Source organism: Taudactylus pleione, unplaced genomic scaffold (genome assembly GCF_031769625.1).
Source record: "Taudactylus pleione unplaced genomic scaffold, aTauple2 ptg000612l, whole genome shotgun sequence".
Classification (NCBI taxonomy): domain Eukaryota; kingdom Metazoa; phylum Chordata; class Amphibia; order Anura; family Myobatrachidae; genus Taudactylus; species Taudactylus pleione.
The window spans coordinates 559808-567103 of NW_028285014.1; the positions used below are offsets into that span (position 1 = coordinate 559808).

General features: G+C 31.0%; 2 non-coding genes across 2 annotated transcripts; both read left to right on the forward strand.

Annotated features, from left to right (window-relative positions):
* Window positions 1-1536: 1536 nt before the first annotated feature.
* On the forward strand, window positions 1537-1609 carry TRNAR-UCG (transfer RNA arginine (anticodon UCG)). The gene has a single exon. It is a non-coding gene; the product is annotated as a tRNA-Arg (tRNA).
* A 3763-nt stretch (window positions 1610-5372) lies between these two features.
* TRNAR-UCG (transfer RNA arginine (anticodon UCG)) lies at window positions 5373-5445 on the forward strand. Its single transcript has one exon. It is a non-coding gene; the product is annotated as a tRNA-Arg (tRNA).
* Window positions 5446-7296: the final 1851 nt, after the last annotated feature.

The window sequence follows — 7296 nt, forward strand, 5'->3', positions numbered from 1 at the left end:
ATAAAAATGATATCTCACATGTTTAAAATGAATCATTGAAATCCGAACATCCATAGTCCAATGAGAAATTGCTATAAAGCCTACATCCCTAATATTTTCATAAAACTTAAAAAACCTTTAGGAAAATGTCAGTGTTTACCTGTTAACTTGTTTGATTTTGGTAATCTGTGTTGCAAAGCAATTCTTTGACTAAATTGATACTATAATGGTTATTTGCATATCTGTATATAAAAAATACATCTCACATGTTTAGAAGGAATCAGTGAAATCAGAACAGCCACAGCTCAATGAGAAATTGCTCTAATGCCTACATCCCTAATCTTTTTATAAAACTTGATAGCATGCCTATAGAAAAGTTAAGTTATTTCTCAGCTAAGTTAAGGATTTTACAAAATCTAGGCTATGTGAAAGGTATACTTTGTAATGTTCACTCAACATAGATCACTAAAATATGTTGGATTTCATTTTGTAATTCATATGCAAGTTTTTCCAAAACATACCTCTAGAAAAAGCATCTAAATTTTGAATGTTATACTTGAGGTTACTATTACCACACCTTCCACAGGTTCGACAATTTCAACATAGATGACAGCGTGGCATAATGGATGAGGCGTCTGACTTCTGATCAGAAGATTGAGGGTTCGTGGTCAAGTCATTCTTTTTGTCACTATTTGAAATCTTCAAACTCTGCATGAATTCAATGGATGACAATGTTGTAAAGAATGTACATTTCTAAATGTAATTCCCATAGGAAAATAAATACAACATAAACAATGATGTGCATGATGTACACATAGTTATAGGTTTTTTAGGTTTTTGGTGCATAGTAAAAGGTATCCTTTTGGAAAATGTAAGTATGTACCTCATAACTTGTTCTATTTTGGTAATCTGTGTTGGAAAAAAATCTTTGACCAAATTGATACAATAAAGGATATTTGCATATCTGCATATAAAAATTATATCTCACATGTTTAAAATGAATCACTGAAATCCGAACATCCATAGGCCAATGAGAAATTGCTATAAAGCCTACATCCCTAATATTTTCATAAAACTTAAAAAACCTTTAGGAAAATGTCAGTGTTTACCTGTTAACTTGTTTGATTTTGGTAATCTGTGTTGCAAAGCAATTGTTTGACCAAATTGATACTATAATGGTTATTTGTATATCTGCATATAAAAAATACATCTCACATGTTTAGAAGGAATCAGTGAAATCAGAACAGCCATAGCTCAATGAGAAATTGCTCTAATGCCTACATCCCTAATCTTTTTATAAAACTTTATAGCATGCCTATAGAAAAGTTAAGTTATTTCTCAGCTAAGTTAAGGATTTTACAAAATCTAGGCTATGTGAAAGGTATACTTTGTAATGTTCACTCAACATAAATCACTAAAATATGTTGGATTTCATTTTGTAATTCATATGCAAGTTTTTCCAAAACATATATCTAGAAAAAACTTCTAAATTTTGAATGTTATACTTGAGGTTACTATTACCACACCTTCCACAGGTTCGACAACTTCTATAAAGATGACCGCGTGGCCTAATGGATAAGGCATCTGACTTCGGATCAGAAGATTGAGGGTTCGAGTCCCTTCGTGGTCGAGTCTTTCATTTTGTCACAATTTGAAATCTTCAAACTCTGCATGAATTCAATGGATGACAATGTTGTAAAGAATGTACATTTCTAAATGTAATTCCCATAGGAAAATAAATACAACATAAACAATGATGTGCATGATGTACACATAGTTATAGTTTTTTTAGGTTTTTGGTGCATAGTAAAAGGTATCCTTTTGGAAAAGGTAAGTATTTACCTGTTAACTTGTTCAATTTTGGTAATCTGTGTTGGAAAAAAATCTTTGACCAAATTGATACAATTAAGGATATTTGCATATCTGCATATAAAAATTATATCTCACATGTTTAAAATGAATCATTGAAATCCGAACATCCATTGTCCAATGAGAAATTGCTATAAAGCCTACATCCCTAATATTTTCATAAAACTTAAAAAACCTTTAGGAAAATGTAAGTGTTTACCTGTTAACTTGTTTGATTTTGGTAATCTGTGTTGCAAAGCAGTTCTTTGACCAAATTGATACTATAATGGTTATTTGCATATCTGCATATAAAAAATACATCTCACATGTTTAGAAGGAATCAGTGAAATCAGAACACCCATAGTTCAATGAGAAATTGCTCTAATGCCTACATCCCTAATCTTCTTATAAAACTTTATAGCATGCCTATAGAAAAGTTAAGTTATTTCTCAGCTAAGTTAAGGATTTTACAAAATCTAGGCTATGTGAAAGGTATACTTTGTAATGTTCACTCAACATAAATCACTAAAATATGTTGGATTTCATTTTGTAATTCATATGCAAGTTTTTCCAAAACATACCTCTAGAAAAAGCATCTAAATTTTGAATGTTATACTTGAGGTTACTATTACCACACCTTCCACAGGTTCGACAATTTCGACATAGATGACAGCATGGCATAATGGATGAGGCGTCTGACTTCTGATCAGAAGATTGAGGGTTCGTGTCCCTTCATGGTCAAGTCATTCTTTTTGTCACTATTTGAAATCTTCAATCTCTGCATGAATTCAATGGATGACAATGTTGTAAAGAATGTACATTTCTAAATGTAATTCCCATAGGAAAATAAATACAACATAAACAATGATGTGCATGATGTACACATAGTTATAGGTTTTTTAGGTTTTTGGTGCATAGTAAAAGGTATCCTTTTGGAAAATGTAAGTATTTACCTCTTAACTTGTTCAATTTTGGTAATCTGTGTTGGAAAAAAATCTTTGACCAAATTGATACAATAAAGGATATTTGCATATCTGCATATAAAAATTATATCTCACATGTTTAAAATGAATCATTGAAATCTGAACATCCATAGTCCAATGAGAAATTGCTATAAAGCCTACATCCCTAATATTTTCATAAAACTTAAAAAACCTTTAGGAAAATGTCAGTGTTTACCTGTTAACTTGTTTGATTTTGGTAATCTGTGTTGCAAAGCAATTCTTTGACCAAATTGATACTATAATGGTTATTTGCATATCTGCATATAAAAAATACATCTCACATGTTTAGAAGGAATCAGTGAAATCAGAACAGCCACAGCTCAATGAGAAATTGCTCTAATGCCTACATCCCTAATCTTTTTATAAAACTTGATAGCATGCCTATAGAAAAGTTAAGTTATTTCTCAGCTAAGTTAAGGATTTTACAAAATCTAGGCTATGTGAAAGGTATACTTTGTAATGTTCACTCAACATAGATCACTAAAATATGTTGGATTTCATTTTGTAATTCATATGCAAGTTTTTCCAAAACATACCTCTAGAAAAAGCTTCTAAATTTTGAATGTTATACTTGAGGTTACTATTACCACACCTTCCACAGGTTCGACAATTTCGACATAGATGACAGCGTGGCATAATGGATGAGGCGTCTGACTTCTGATCAGAAGATTGAGGGTTCGTGTCCGTTCGTGGTCAAGTCATTCTTTTTGTCACTATTTGAAATCTTCAAACTCTGCATGAATTCAATGGATGACAATGTTGTAAAGAATGTACATTTCTAAATGTAATTCCCATAGGAAAATAAATACAACATAAACAATGATGTGCATGATGTATACATAGTTATAGGTTTTTTAGGTTTTTGGTGCATAGTAAAAGGTATCCTTTTGGAAAATGTAAGTATTTACCTCTTAACTTGTTCAATTTTGGTAATCTGTGTTGGAAAAAAATCTTTGACCAAATTGATACAATAAAGGATATTTGCATATCTGCATATAAAAATTATATCTCACATGTTTAAAATGAATCATTGAAATCCAAACATCCATAGTCCAATGAGAAATTGCTATAAAGCCAACATCCCTAATATTTTCATAAAACTTAAAAAATCTTTAGGAAAATGTCAGTGTTTACCTGTTAACTTGTTTGATTTTGGTAATCTGTGTTGCAAAGCAATTCTTTGACCAAATTGATACTATAATGGTTATTTGCATATCTGCATATAAAAAATACATCTCACATGTTTAGAAGGAATCAGTGAAATCAGAACACCCATAGTTCAATGAGAAATTGCTCTAATGCCTACATCCCTAATCTTTTTATAAAACTTTATAGCATGCCTATAGAAAAGTTAAGTTATTTCTCAGCTAAGTTAAGGATTTTACAAAATCTAGGCTATGTGAAAGGTATACTTTGTAATGTTCACTCAACATAAATCACTAAAATATGTTGGATTTCATTTTGTAATTCATATGCAAGTTTTTCCAAAACATACCTCTAGAAAAAGCATCTAAATTTTGAATGTTATACTTGAGGTTACTATTACCACACCTTCCACAGGTTCAACAATTTCGACATAGATGACAGCATGGCATAATGGATGAGGCATCTGACTTCTGATCAGAAGATTGAGGGTTCGTGTCCCTTCGTTTTCAAGTCATTCTTTTTGTCACTATTTGAAATCTTCAAACTCTGCATGAATTCAATGGATGACAATGTTGTAAAGAATGTACATTTCTAAATGTAATTCCCATAGGAAAATAAATACAACATAAACAATGATGTGCATGATGTACACATAGTTATAGGTTTTTTAGGTTTTTGGTGCATAGTAAAAGGTATCCTTTTGGAAAATGTAAGTATGTACCTCATAACTTGTTCAATTTTGGTAATCTGTGTTGGAAAAAAATCTTTGACCAAATTGATACAATAAAGGATATTTGCATATCTGCATATAAAAATTATATCTCACATGTTTAAAATGAATCACTGAAATCCGAACATCCATAGGCCAATGAGAAATTGCTATAAAGCCTACATCCCTATTATTTTCATAAAACTTAAAAAACCTTTAGGAAAATGTCAGTGTTTACCTGTTAACTTGTTTGATTTTGGTAATCTGTGTTGCAAAGCAATTGTTTGACCAAATTGATACTATAATGGTTATTTGTATATCTGCATATAAAAAATACATCTCACATGTTTAGAAGGAATCAGTGAAATCAGAACAGCCATAGCTCAATGAGAAATTGCTCTAATGCCTACATCCCTAATCTTTTTATAAAACTTGATAGCATGCCTATAGAAAAGTTAAGTTATTTCTCAGCTAAGTTAAGGATTTTACAAAATCTAGGCTATGTGAAAGGTATACTTTGTAATGTTCACTCAACATAAATCACTAAAATATGTTGGATTTCATTTTGTAATTCATATGCAAGTTTTTCCAAAACATATATCTAGAAAAAACTTCTAAATTTTGAATGTTATACTTGAGGTTACTATTACCACACCTTCCACAGGTTCGACAACTTCTATAAAGATGACCGCGTGGCCTAATGGATAAGGCATCTGACTTCGGATCAGAAGATTGAGGGTTCGAGTCCCTTCGTGGTCGAGTCTTTCATTTTGTCACAATTTGAAATCTTCAAACTCTGCATGAATTCAATGGATGACAATGTTGTAAAGAATGTACATTTCTAAATGTAATTCCCATAGGAAAATAAATACAACATAAACAATGATGTGCATGATGTACACATAGTTATAGTTTTTTTAGGTTTTTGGTGCATAGTAAAAGGTATCCTTTTGGAAAAGGTAAGTATTTACCTGTTAACTTGTTCAATTTTGGTAATCTGTGTTGGAAAAAAATCTTTGACCAAATTGATACAATTAAGGATATTTGCATATCTGCATATAAAAATTATATCTCACATGTTTAAAATGAATCATTGAAATCCGAACATCCATTGTCCAATGAGAAATTGCTATAAAGCCTACATCCCTAATATTTTCATAAAACTTAAAAAACCTTTAGGAAAATGTAAGTGTTTACCTGTTAACTTGTTTGATTTTGGTAATCTGTGTTGCAAAGCAGTTCTTTGACCAAATTGATACTATAATGGTTATTTGCATATCTGCATATAAAAAATACATCTCACATGTTTAGAAGGAATCAGTGAAATCAGAACACCCATAGTTCAATGAGAAATTGCTCTAATGCCTACATCCCTAATCTTCTTATAAAACTTTATAGCATGCCTATAGAAAAGTTAAGTTATTTCTCAGCTAAGTTAAGGATTTTACAAAATCTAGGTTATGTGAAAGGTATACTTTGTAATGTTCACTCAACATAAATCACTAAAATATGTTGGATTTCATTTTGTAATTCATATGCAAGTTTTTCCAAAACATACCTCTAGAAAAAGCATCTAAATTTTGAATGTTATACTTGAGGTTACTATTACCACACCTTCCACAGGTTCGACAATTTCGACATAGATGACAGCATGGCATAATGGATGAGGCGTCTGACTTCTGATCAGAAGATTGAGGGTTCGTGTCCCTTCGTGGTCAAGTCATTCTTTTTGTCACTATTTGAAATCTTCAAACTCTGCATGAATTCAATGGATGACAATGTTGTAAAGAATGTACATTTCTAAATGTAATTCCCATAGGAAAATAAATACAACATAAACAATGATGTGCATGATGTACACATAGTTATAGGTTTTTTAGGTTTTTGGTGCATAGTAAAGGGTATCCTTTTGGAAAATGTAAGTATTTACCTCTTAACTTGTTCAATTTTGGTAATCTGTGTTGGAAAAAAATCTTTGACCAAATTGATACAATAAAGGATATTTGCATATCTGCATATAAAAATTATATCTCACATGTTTAAAATGAATCATTGAAATCCGAACATCCATAGTCCAATGAGAAATTGCTATAAAGCCTACATCCCTAATATTTTCATAAAACTTAAAAAACCTTTAGGAAAATGTCAGTGTTTACCTGTTAACTTGTTTGATTTTGGTAATCTGTGTTGCAAAGCAATTCTTTGACCAAATTGATACTATAATGGTTATTTGCATATCTGCATATAAAAAATACATCTCACATGTTTAGAAGGAATCAGTGAAATCAGAACAGCCATAGCTCAATGAGAAATTGCTCTAATGCCTACATCCCTAATCTTTTTATAAAACTTGATAGCATGCCTATAGAAAAGTTAAGTTATTTCTCAGCTAAGTTAAGGATTTTACAAAATCTAGGCTATGTGAAAGGTATACTTTGTAATGTTCACTCAACATAGATCACTAAAATATGTTGGATTTCATTTTGTAATTCATATGCAAGTTTTTCCAAAACATACCTCTAGAAAAAGCTTCTAAATTTTGAATGTTATACTTGAGGTTACTATTACCACACCTTCCACAGGTTCGACAATTTCGACATAGATGACAGC